General features: G+C 28.8%; 1 protein-coding gene across 2 annotated transcripts in view; it reads right to left on the bottom strand.

The window, feature by feature from the left end:
* Positions 1-13,021, bottom strand: part of Sesn (Sestrin) — a 140,963-nt gene that overhangs the window by 13,236 nt on the left and 114,706 nt on the right. The gene's annotated exons all lie outside the window — the stretch shown is intronic.

Genomic DNA, 13,021 nt, shown 5'->3' with positions numbered 1-13,021 from the left:
AAATAAAAATATTTAAAAATTATGTTTGATTCTGTTGTTTATTTCAGTGTTAATGATGACGATGAATCTGAACGAAAATATATAAAGGCCTAACAATATATACAGTAGGTTACAAAAATATACATATGGTTGAGAAAAACCAATGAATCGATATCATTTATAAATAGATTTCAGTGATTTTACTGTATTAATGGTCTTTGAAAATATGTAAATCTATATCGAAAAGAATTATGCTTAAATTTTCATTTATATAACAGTATTTTCTACCAAAGAGAACATAGAGCGGAAACTAGAAAAAAACTCAAACAAAAAAATTACTCAAAATAATCACACATACGAGTGTTGTTTTTGTTTTCACATAGTTTTTTCTACTAATACATTCTCACCACTTAGGTTTTTGAGAACTGAGTTAGGTCTTTGACAGGAGAGTTTCCGCTCTATGTTTTCTACGATTAACTCAAGTCTCAATAAAATATTTCAACTAAACCATTTTGATCTTAATTTCAGTCATAGAGAAAATATACATAGAGCGGAAAATAGAAAAAAAACTCAAACAAAAAAATTACTTAAAAAGTTTACACATACGAGTGTTGTTTTTTGTTTTCACATAGTTTTTTTTTACTAATACATTCTCACCATTTAAGTTTTTGACAACTGAGTTAGGTCGTTGACAGGAGAGTTACCGCTCTATGTATATTTTCTCTATGATTTCAGTAATCTTTAATAACTAATTATGCCAATTCCTATTTGTTGATATTAAGCTGAATTCACCCATTAGTTTCTGAAACATTTTTTGTTCGGAACAATTTAGAATTTAGAACAAAAATAGAACGTCAAACTACATATAAAAAAAAATGTTCCGAACAAAAAATGTTTCAGAAACTCATGGGTGAATTCAGCTTTAAGGTCCCGTGTCTCCAAGTTTTGCCCAAAATCGGTTTCAGTTTTGCAAAAAAGTGATAATTTTCTCAGGACATATAAAATAAAAAAAACTTCATCTTCAAGATCAAAATCGTAAAAAACTTAAAAAGTTCAAAGTTCCGAACTGTTTGCAAGATATTAGCCTGAGTAAATGATCACATTTTTGTAAAAATGACACCGAAACCTCAAATATTTGGGGGCCCATTAAAAAAATGCATGACTTTGGGCAAAACTTGGAGACACGGGACTTTAATATTTTGGTCTTTTATCACGTAGTGATGTCCGCATATGGTTTTTTTTGTATTTTTTTTCTCAAATTTCATAAAAAGGAGACTTAGCACATTTGCTAACTAATTGAACGTTAAGTAATTGTCATCGTTTATTTTGCAAAGAGTATCCAGATTTGTTTTTAAATGGCTGTGTTATGTAATTCTAAATGAGATCTGTCACAATAACTTTTTAGAATATATCTCAAAAATTTGGTGTCCAAGATGTTCATTTCTAAGAATGCAAAATTAAGTTTAGTTGTAGTTAAATTTTAAATTCGAGACTTTCCACACCAATTACTTTCCTTCTTGTTTTGATAGCATTGTTTTAAATATCCCAATTTCTTATGTTATCAACTGTACTATGCATTAAAATAAAAGATTTTGATTCTGTCTGAATTATGATGCATTTTTATTTTAAAATTTTGATGGCTTATTTGTGTGCACCCATAAACACATTTCCATATATCAGCACTTGTTAGCAACAAAATATACTTATGCATGTTTTTTTTTATTTTAAAATTTTGAAAAATCAAAAAATTTACTTTTCTGAGTTCTACTGTCTGTATTTGTGTATGTATTAAATACCCTGCAGTTTGTTGATTTTTGTAATTTCACAACATTTTTTTTTGTTAATTACTTAGCAATTAAAGATTTTGTTGATGATTAGACGTTTTACTTTTGGCTTGTGTTTAACAAGAGGACATTGAATATTTTTTTAAATGAAAATGTTCAATCTCAATACAAAAACGAGGAAGTTATTTTGTAATTCTTTTTTAAAAAAAATCATTTGAATCTATATACTTTATAAATTGTATTTCGAAAATGTGTTTTTTCGAATCGAATCACACAAACATCATATTTGAACTTTGCACCTACTGCATTACCAGTGGGTAGTGAAGTGGCAACCGCAGCTTTTTAAATAATATGTGCATTTCAAATGTGGTAGCTTTATCATTAATTTATTTTACTTGAATTATTGTATAAAACTTAAGAATAATATTGAACAAATCCATTTTCTTTATTTCTAGATCTAAAAAGTTGGCAAATGTCAATTTTTGTTTATAAAAACAGCAGGGTACATACAAGTTTCTCATTATATGCCTTTTTAACGTACGTTTCATTTCAAATTAACCTAAAACTTAAATTGACTATGCTATAAATCAATTCTAATTATACGTTTATTTTGAGGTAAAAATATATTTTTGATATTTTTTTCGTAAATATTTTCATAGGCAATGCGACAGGTTTTAGTCAGAAATAATAAAATAAACCTTCATAATGTAAAGAAATTTTGGCTAAAACTTGATACATCTGACAAGTACCGGAACAGAGCTAACACATTGTTGAAGGATAAAATAACATTTCTGTCATATTAGTTAGGCCTTGAAACAGGATTCTAAACTTTTTTATTTTTGTAAATTAGTAATTATTGTAAGATTACCAATTTAGTTCTCATCTTTGTAAATCGAATGGTTATAGAACTAAGTCGCCAAACCGACAATGAATTAAGGACCCAAAGTTTATTGTTATGAATTAAAAAACCAAATGTTCTACTCAGCCGGTCGCAAGGGTTTTCTCCATGTGTGTGTATCAAAACCAGCTTCGCCCAGTAAAAATTTCTCTTACTGCAGATATGATTCGAAATACTCAGAAAACCTTTTCCACCGGCAATGCAATCTTCAATTTATGTCCATTTTTATATTCTTCACCATTTTTACCAGAATTTTTTTTATCAAAATTCATTTTCCCAATTTTTTTTTTGTTTTTTTTTATTGAAAAATATATAAAAAATAATGAAAATTTATCGACCACAGTTTTGATTTGACGATTAAAAACATTCCCAATAAGCATTTTTACTGGAATTCAAGGCTTGAATTATAGTCAAGCAATTGAATTACAGTTGTATTACACTTTATTTCAATAGCATTCTCCAGTAAAAAGGAAACATAAATTCAAACCATATGTTTTTTGTTTGAAAAATAAATAAATTTTCAAATTTTTTCATGTTTAAAGTATAATTACATTTGCATTCATGTCAAATTCCAACAAAATTTTCAAGTGCTTGAAATTTTGAGGGTTTGGTGCTTACTGGGATTATAATCCATGAAGCACATTTTCACATGGCGGCTTTGTTATGGTCAAAATGACTGCTTTTGATAATTGTGATTGATCGAAAAATGTATCCAAAACTTCACTGTTGTGGTGCTGTTCGAGGCATTAAAAGAGACTGGTCAAGCAGAGACTGGTGCTCGATATCGGGACATGATAGCAGAATTCTTTCTGCCTTAATTGGATGATGTTGATGAAATTATGTTACGTTATTTTGCAAATTATTTTTAAAATAACTCAGATTGTGTTAAGATATTTTCAACATCAAATATAAGAAGTACTCAATGTTCTCCATAATTTCTTAAAATGTTTGTCGTAGCAATAGCCAGTGTTGAGTTAAACAAAAGTATAAAAAGAAAAATTAATTATACAGGCTACATTTAATGGATATACATATTTACTATTTTTGCCTAAAGAAAGTGAAGGATTTAAAGAATTGGACATAGAAAACAACACCATTTTTTTAAAAGGCCGGTTTTTTTAAATAAACCAAAACGATTTTCAAAATTCTAAAATTGAAATACTGAATCTTCTATTTCTATTTTAATTTGTTCTTCTTTGAATTCTCTGACAATTAGTAGCCAAACAGTCTCAGGTTCTTTGCAGTAAAAATAAATTGTACAACATCAACCAACCACACACATACTCGCCAGCCAGCCACACTCGTATCTAATGGGAAATTCAAAGCCAAGTTATTTAAATTGAAATGAAATAAAAAAGTCAAGCAAACAAAAACTAAATCAACAGCAAAAAATTTAGTGACACAGTTCAAAAGAAAATCGTATTTTTCTTATTTTGTACATACACAAAAAAAAACTTGTAGTAAAACCAGATGCAGATGTTTGAAATTTTCTACGAAATAAAAATAAAATTAAAAGAAAAACAAAAAACAGAAAAAAAAATAAATATAAAGTGTTAAAAATAAAATTTATTTTCAACCACAAACTGCCTTGGACTGCCTGGCAGGCAGGCCAACAAACAAAACACAAAAATGTTGCATGCAAACGTACCAAATACTTGCGTTCCTACTTGCAGTCAATCGTCAGTCCGTCACTTAAGTATTCACTGGTCGCTGCCGGTTGCCCGATATGCACATACATACATATCTACATACTAATTTAGCTCGTAAATACACTTAGAGAAAAACCATGATTCAATATAATTGTTATTTTAATTTAATTTCAACCATATTTTAGTTACTGTAAACATTTTTATATTCATCGCAATTATAAGTATGGTATGGTTCACCGAAACAATATTATTTTTCATACATAATTACTTTGGATCATAATATGATTATTCCAGAACATATTATGATCGTGTAATAAAATGATATTACGACTATATTTGATCATAATATGATATTTTACGATACTAATAATGATCATAATATATTTCGACTACAATTGTAAATCTTATCATAATCAGCCCAATCATGAATAAAAACTCAAATTCAGTGTTAACATGTAAGAGAGCTATATTCGGCTGTGCCGAATCTTATATACCCTTCACCAAATTATACTTCAAAATAAAAATTTTAAATATTTTTAGGTAAACAAAATTTTTTTTTTTTTCCAAAGTTCGAATGTTTTTTTTTTTAAAAAAAATTTTTTAAACTTAAAAATTTTTTTTTTTTTTAAATTTAAAATTTTTTTTTTTTTAATTTAAAATAATTTTTTTTGTTTTTTCATATTTAGCGAAAAAAAACTTTTGGTGAAAAAAAAAAATTCGGGTTAAAAAATATTTTTTCCGATTTTGACCCATTGTAGGTCCAACTATATTAATGACTTAGTAATCCAGATAGGTCAAAAGTCGAGGTTGTCCTGGTTTTTTCCTTATATCTCAGCCATTTGTCGACCGATTTTCTCGATTTTAAATAGCAACCGAGCCGGAAGAATTACGGAGATATTGATCTATGAATCGTGTATGTAAGTTATTTGGGTGCTTCGAAAAGTTGATTTCAACAGACAGACAGACTGAGAGACTTGGCTTAATCGACTCCGCTATCTATAAGGATCCAGAATATATATACTTTATAGGGTGACAAACTTATATATACCCTTCTCACGAAGCTGAAGGGTATAAAAATGGGATAAGGGAAAAAAATTTCGCGGATTTGTTTATTCATGATTGGACTGAATATGTTGCTCTTTACAATCATGTATTTTCTCTGCGTGTACGTAGTCAGTTAGTTAGTCAAACGGATAGACAGACTTACAACCAGACAGTCATTGGGCCAGCCAGTCATACATACATACATATATCGCGTACATAATAGTATTTGGTATTTTAACCTGCAGAGAACAAGTCATTGAACTGCAACATTGTATGAAAAATAATTATTTTTTTTGTTCGTTTAGCTGCTTAGCTGTTAGTTAGTAATATTTGTGCTTGTTTAATTATTGCTACAGAGGAATTTAAATTTTAAAGATTTTTTTCAAAATGTGTGGCCATATTGGGGCGAAATCGAATTGTTTATGCCATAGCAGGTGTGATATTTTTAATTTACAAGTATATCACTCTACAATTTATTTTAGATATTGAATGTAAATTATTATTAGCCTATTATGGTAGTTTTCGCAACATTGTAGTATATTTGTATTTATCTTTAAATAGGAGTTGCAGGTCCCAGGAATTCAATTACAGATTTTGAGGAATAAAAGTAGGCAAATCTCGATTTGCTCTAGACATGTAATTTTTCTTTGTATCCATACCATCGAAAGGTACTTTTCCAGAACAAAGCTGAATTACCTTTAAACAGAATTTTAAAAAAGAAATTCATGGATTTGTTACTGTGAGTCCAACGATTCTGTCAATGAGTTATCAAAATTCCTCCGAATACTATCCAAAGATCCTAGGAAAATCGGATATATGCAAAGAAGCGATGTGCCATTGATAGAGACTCTTATGGAGATATAATTTCCTGGTTGTTTGGATATATACACCCGAGTCATACAAATCACCGGGGCCAGACGTCTACTGTGCAATATCTCGGATAACGAGTTTGTTTACTTATATCCAAGTACGGCAAAGCAAGCCGAAAGAATTTAGACCGATCAGTCTATATCAAATTTCTCTGGAAAACAATGGATCATCTAATCTACACTTGATGAATACATAAGTGTAAATATGTTCAGAAACGCGAGTCATGGATACAGAAGGGGAATTTGGAAAATCGGGAGGCATTCGAGCGGATTGGAGTGCAAGATTTATTGATAAAATGCAAGTATTGAAGCTTAACAACAGAATTATCATTTTTAATCTATGCGATGTAAGTCGATCGCTCCGACTGTGGTTGGCCTGAAAACAGTACTAATTTATTCTCAGAATGGTGACATCATCAGTTATATAATATAAACGCTACTTTGTGATATCTCTTTGTGGGCCGAAACTATGGTTTTTAATTTTCCGAGCTTTTTTGATTCCCGGGAATCGGTAAATTTTTTCTACATTCCCGGGCACCCGGCTATTCCCGAAATATATAATGATACTGTAAATTTGGAATATTATAGCCAAATTTCATATAAAAACTTAGTGTTATAATTATTAAATATCAGAGCTTCGAATTAATTGATAAAATTTGAGCTTAATTCACTAAAATCTTAATCTGTAATTAAATAATGTCAGCCTTTCATTCCATAAATCCATTCCTTTGTCTTTTTTAAACTGAAATAATTTTAAAGTTAATTTAAAATTATTAACAGAATTTATTCAAACTCAAAGCCTTTGTTTAAACTGAAATAATTTTAAAGTTAATTTAAAATTATTAACAGAATTTATTCAAACTTTGAATGATTAAATTTTTGTTAAATCAAATCATTTACAAAATTAATTGAAAAAATTGTCTTAAGCCTTTTTGTACTAGATTTGAATTGAAGAAAAATTTAATCATTTAACAAGCTATTTTGTTATGGATTTGAAGAAGAAATTTAAAGAAATTAGAATGATTCAATAAGAAATAAATTCTATAAATATCATTATTCACTTTTTAAATTTTCATATGAAATACCCCAAATAAATAATAATAATAAACGGTCTATTATTGCCGAGATATAAGCAGAAAACTGTTAAAAACTTTTCGCTGTTTTTTGGTGAAAAAAATAGATTGTTTTCTATGTATTTTCGTCAGTTTTTAATTCCCGGGATCCCCGGGATATAACATGAAAAAAGGCAACGATTGGAGAAGGACTCTAGGATGTCTTTAAGAGCGTGATATCACGAGCCTTCAGGCAAGGTTGTGTTACGCTTGGTGCTTGAGTTTGTTAGTTTAATCAATGTTAAAAGAAAAACATGAGAGTGTGCCGATGGCTGCCTTAAGGCATCCAGATTAATGTAGTATGTTTCAGGCAGAAATTCTGGCGGTGTTGAAAGCTTCAGATCTTGTTCAAGAGATCACTTAAGGTGATAAGGTGACTTTCTATATATCGATAGTCAAGTGGAGTTAAAGGTCACATGGTCATATCCAAGCTGGTACATGAATATAATAGTACCCTGAATGGGTTACTATGAAGTCAGACTGTGTTGTATACCAGGACTCTGGAATATTGAGGACAACGATATTGCGGATTAGTGTACGAAGCTCGGATTTATACCTGATGGTATCGGTGAAATCACTATTCTGACACCACCAGAGTTGTACTGGAGAAAGTCCTGCTAAGGGAGATTTGACTGCAAGTTTCAAGAGACTTGTGGACCATGTTTCACTTGGCAGGTAGCAAAATGCTACTGGATCTCGACAGCAGCAGTATTAGCAAAATCATATTTATACCCTTCACCATGAGTGGTAAAGGTATAAGTTTGTCATTCTGTTTGTAATTTCTACAATTTTATACAAAATATATACATAAGGCTTCGTTTAATGTTGGTTGAAATCTCTAGATCAGATATTCGTTCGAGAATTTGTTTGCATTTAAATCTTGAATTTCAAAGGACTTTCCATTATGTTTTTTTTTGTTTTCACCAAACAAATTTTTTTCAAGTAAAAATTTGAAGGGTATATAGTTTTCGTTTTACCCCAATATATCACTTTACTTATTTATTTGCACATAGTTTAAATTTATTTTTAATAATGCTGTTTTGTTGTTGTTAAATTTTATTTAGTTTTTGTTGTTGAAATTCTTGCTGTAATTAATTATTAATTAATACGTGTGAGTTGTTAAGTGCAACACTTGTTTAGCCTTTTTGGTTTAATTAATTATTGCGGGGTTTTTGTTGTCTTTGGATTATTTGTATAATTTGTTTTAAATTTAATTGCTAAAAGTTGCGATATTTACATAATTCGTTTTAATGATTTTATTGTTGTTTTCATTGTTTTTTTTGAAAATTATTTAAAAACTGTATTGTAAATTGTAACAAATTTTGAATTGTGATAACAAATCAAAAGTAGAATGTTGATAAACTTCTAGCCAAATGAGTTTTTTTTTTATTTTGAATTAAAATATACCAAGTTTATGTAAACTGAAAACCTCAGAACATTTCTCAGATCACTCAATACTAATACAGACAAATCACTCAAAACTAATTACAAATGTTAAAATTATAAAATAAAATATTAAATGTAGAGATACACTCATATGTTTATTCAAATAATTATAAATACGTATGTTAATATAAGTATGTAAGTATATCATAAATTATGTTAAATCATGATGCAATTATGCTCACACCAGTAGCACAACATAACCAATATATCTCATGTCATATGATAACATAATTTATGTCTTACAATTATGTCAGATATAATAGTTACGAGTACTAATGTAGTTAGCAACATTGATAATATATCGATAACCAATATAATTATCAAGTAATCACATATATGAGATATCTAAGCATAAACGAAGTGTAAAGCTTGATTCAATCTTCCGCTCGGCCTTTTTTATTGGAATTTCTAAGAGTTAAGTTAATTTACGGAATATAAAGAACTTAATAAAAGATTTTTTTTATATATATTAAGATTTATATACTTATGTATATAAAATAATATAATTTGCAAATAGTTTCATAAAAATATTCAGAAATACCGATATATCTAGTGTTTTTTTTTATCGAATGTGTAAAACCCAAATTAATTTTGGTAAGAATTTGAATAAAATACTATTTAAAATGTTTAAATAATATAAAACTATTTGTAGGGTTTTTATAACATTATAATAATTAATACTGGAGATGTTTTAATGTGGTCTTAATTACTTGAGTAATTATTTTTGATGAAATCATCAATTTATCATTTTACTTGAGCATCGTCCAAAGTTCAACATTATGCAAATGCACGTTTTCTGATTGCATTTACAATAAATCTTCTCCTAATGTTTGCCTCTAATACTCAACCATATACATCATCATTACAATAAAATCAGCATCATCGTAAAATTCGTCCAAATATTGCTCCCATATTAATTACAGAACTCCAAACTTTTATATACAAGGCCGTAAAATTATTAAAATAAGTTATCGATTGCCAGCATGAAATTTTGTCATAACCTCAACAAACATTAATTCTACATAATTGTAATGCAATCTTCATTATGACGTTAAATCATATTAATCAACAACAAAATTCATCACATCATCTGTATAACTTATAAAATGAATGTTCTTCAGAAGATTTAAATGTGCTCAATTTTAGCCCACAATTGTATTATTTTATTTTATGACTTAAGACGTACCAAAAAGAAGAACACAAAAATCCCAAATTATTGCGTGACGTCATCGATTTATTACAAAGCAAATCAATCGCTAAGAGCATTTAAAACAAAAGAAACACTAACAGTAAGCTTTGTAATGTATAATATATATGTAAGTAAGTTAACATTAAGATTTTTTAATTAACCTGAAGAGAGTTTCTCTTAAACTTTGTTTTATAATTTTTCTACTTTACATCTGTAAAGAATAATGTTCATTTAACATTAACATTTAATATTATTTTCTATCAAATGAACAACTAAGAGATTTAATATATTAATGTTAATGAATCAAACATTAGTATTTTGTATATATATATATATATATATTGTTAATGTAAATTATATTGCACATACCTATAACTATAATGTTAATTTAATTATTAATTTATAAGTTTTGGCATGTTAAATATATTTTGTATATTATATCTACAGATTTAAATAATATTTTTGCTAATACAAATTTCTCTGAGTTACAGTATACTGGATATTTTGAGCTCAAACTATCAGCCGAGTAACAGAAAAAGGGTATTTAAAAGGGTAACATTTTACATCATCATCACCAATGAAACACAAAAATCGTAAGTTATAATATACAAAACTAAATAACATGCGTTCGTTTAACATTTAATCGTTTAAAATTTAATAATTTTACTAACAAATTTTATATTATTTCATAATAATTATTTTAAATAAGATATATATTTTAAGTCTGATATGAATATCTTGCTTTATATAAAAAGAATTTATTATATTAATAAACAGTTTTGAATTGACAAATATGGAAAGTTCTGAGTAAAGATAATTTTATTGGGAATGCTGAGAATTAATTATATAATACGGATGATTTAGTAGGATGTTATTTTAGGGTAGATACTGAACATTATTTAAAGAACACTAGGGTATCATAGAAGAATGAGGGTGGGTAATTATTCAATAGTGTTCAATGTGATAAGAACATCTATCACTTTTCTATACAGATTTTACAAAAATACCATATTTAGTATTCATTCAATAGCCAGGTTTTATTGTTAAATTTACATTTCTTTTAAAGTCAAGTCTTGGAAAGATTTATTTTCTTATTTGTTTGTGTAGTGTGTAAAGGTCAGGTGTGCTCAAGAACCCTCCCCAATCCGGCGAGCTAAGCCTATTCTAGCTTTCCAAGCACCGAGTACATTTGCCATAAAACTCATTAATTTGAAAACACTAAAGAAAATTTGCTACATAAATAGAATGGCGCCCAACGAGTTCGGCTTAAATGTCGTTTTCGATTTTATTTTTAATTTCTACGTAAATTTGTCTCGAACTGATTATTTTCTTGTCAGCTTCGATTTGCAATTTACTATTCCATTTTTCATTTTTTTACTTATGCACAAGACATATGTGGTAACATTACCTATATTGCTGTGATAAGTCATTTCACCATTATTTGTCAGTTTTTTTAAAGTAAGTCTTTCAATATTTGGTTGAAATCGAATATTGTTTTTGCTATTTTTTTTAACTGATATGATTTTTTATGATTCCACTTAGTTTCAATAGTTTGTTTTATATTGTTATGTAAGTCATGGATTATTCTATTCAAATAGATAATCTCATTTGCGACACAATAATATAATCAATTAGTTTACCAGATAATTGGAGGGGGTATTTTGTAAAATATTTGTATAAATTTTTATCCGTATTTAAAATTTCAATTCAGCATTCCCATAGATTTTGAGATACGTTTTTGAAACAATAGTTTTTTTTAAATTTTCTATAAAGTTTTTTTTTTGAGTAATGTCAAAGAGAAAAGGGAAGTCGAAAGATAGAGAAGAACCAACTAGTGATAGCCAAATTGATTACACGTTTGACGAAAATTTCGAAAATCCATTTATTCCTCGACCGAGGATAAGCGAAAGCCCAATTTTAACAAGATCTAAAGCTCGAATTCTTAATTTATCTGTTGAAAACTCAGACAGCCCATTTGTGTCAAGGCCTAAAATTGTAAAAAGTCCAATAGCTTCACAGGCTAGAAATAATTTACGGTCTTCTTTGCAACCGGCAGAATCAGCTGTTGACATGGGTAATGAAAACGAAAGTAGTAGTTTGCCAAGTGGTTCACAACAAGTCCCTACTGGCGGCGTTAACGTAAACGATTTAAGTATTTTAACTTCAAGGTTAGAACGTGTCTCCACGTTAAATCATAATGCGTTTATGGGTGAGATATCCAATTTAAGACAGTCTCTAGTAGAAGGTTTTAACCGAAATTCAAATACTCATAACCAACCACAGGTAAATCAAAACAATTCAGGCATCAATACTAACAACGGCCATAATAACTCTTTCCATAATCAAAGTATGAATTCAGATGCGGGTAGAAGTACATCTTCTAATGATTATGTTCGATTAGACAAATGGAACATCATTTACGATGGTACAGATGATGTCAACGATTTTCTCTTTAAAGTTGACACGCTCAAAAATAGATATAATTGCTCAGACAAATATATAAGTTCCAATTTTCATACTATTTTAAAAGGCAAAGCCGACACTTGGTTTTGGTCATTTTTGAAACAGCACCCTAACTCAAAGTACGACGAAATCAAATTTGCATTAACAAAACAGTTTGGAAAGATAGAAAATGACTGTGACAAAATCGTCAGAATGATTGAACGTCGACAAACGCCAAAGGAATCTTTTGACGACTACTTTTCCGAAATGATCGCAATGAACAATCGTCTCTCCCAGCCGATGAATGAGAGTAAAATGATAGAGTTGATCAAAAATAATCTTAAGGAATCTTTAGGTTCACTTTTGTTTGCCACGGAATTATTCAGCTTAGATCATTTGAGAGATTCTGCTAGAAAAGCCGAAACGTATGTTATAAGACAACAGTATATTCGATTTCAGAAGAAACATGTTGCAGAATTAGAAGCCAATGAAAACGTAAGGGAATTAGATGACGAGGAAGAGGAAATAGCTGCATTTAGGTACCAGGGCAACCAAAATAGGGAGCGAAAGGAATTGGACACACGCCATTATAAATGTTGGAATTGTGAC

Source organism: Calliphora vicina, chromosome 5 (genome assembly GCF_958450345.1).
Source record: "Calliphora vicina chromosome 5, idCalVici1.1, whole genome shotgun sequence".
Taxonomy (NCBI): domain Eukaryota; kingdom Metazoa; phylum Arthropoda; class Insecta; order Diptera; family Calliphoridae; genus Calliphora; species Calliphora vicina.
Note: the sequence above shows the minus strand (reverse complement) of the source record. Positions and strands in the feature narration are given on the sequence as shown.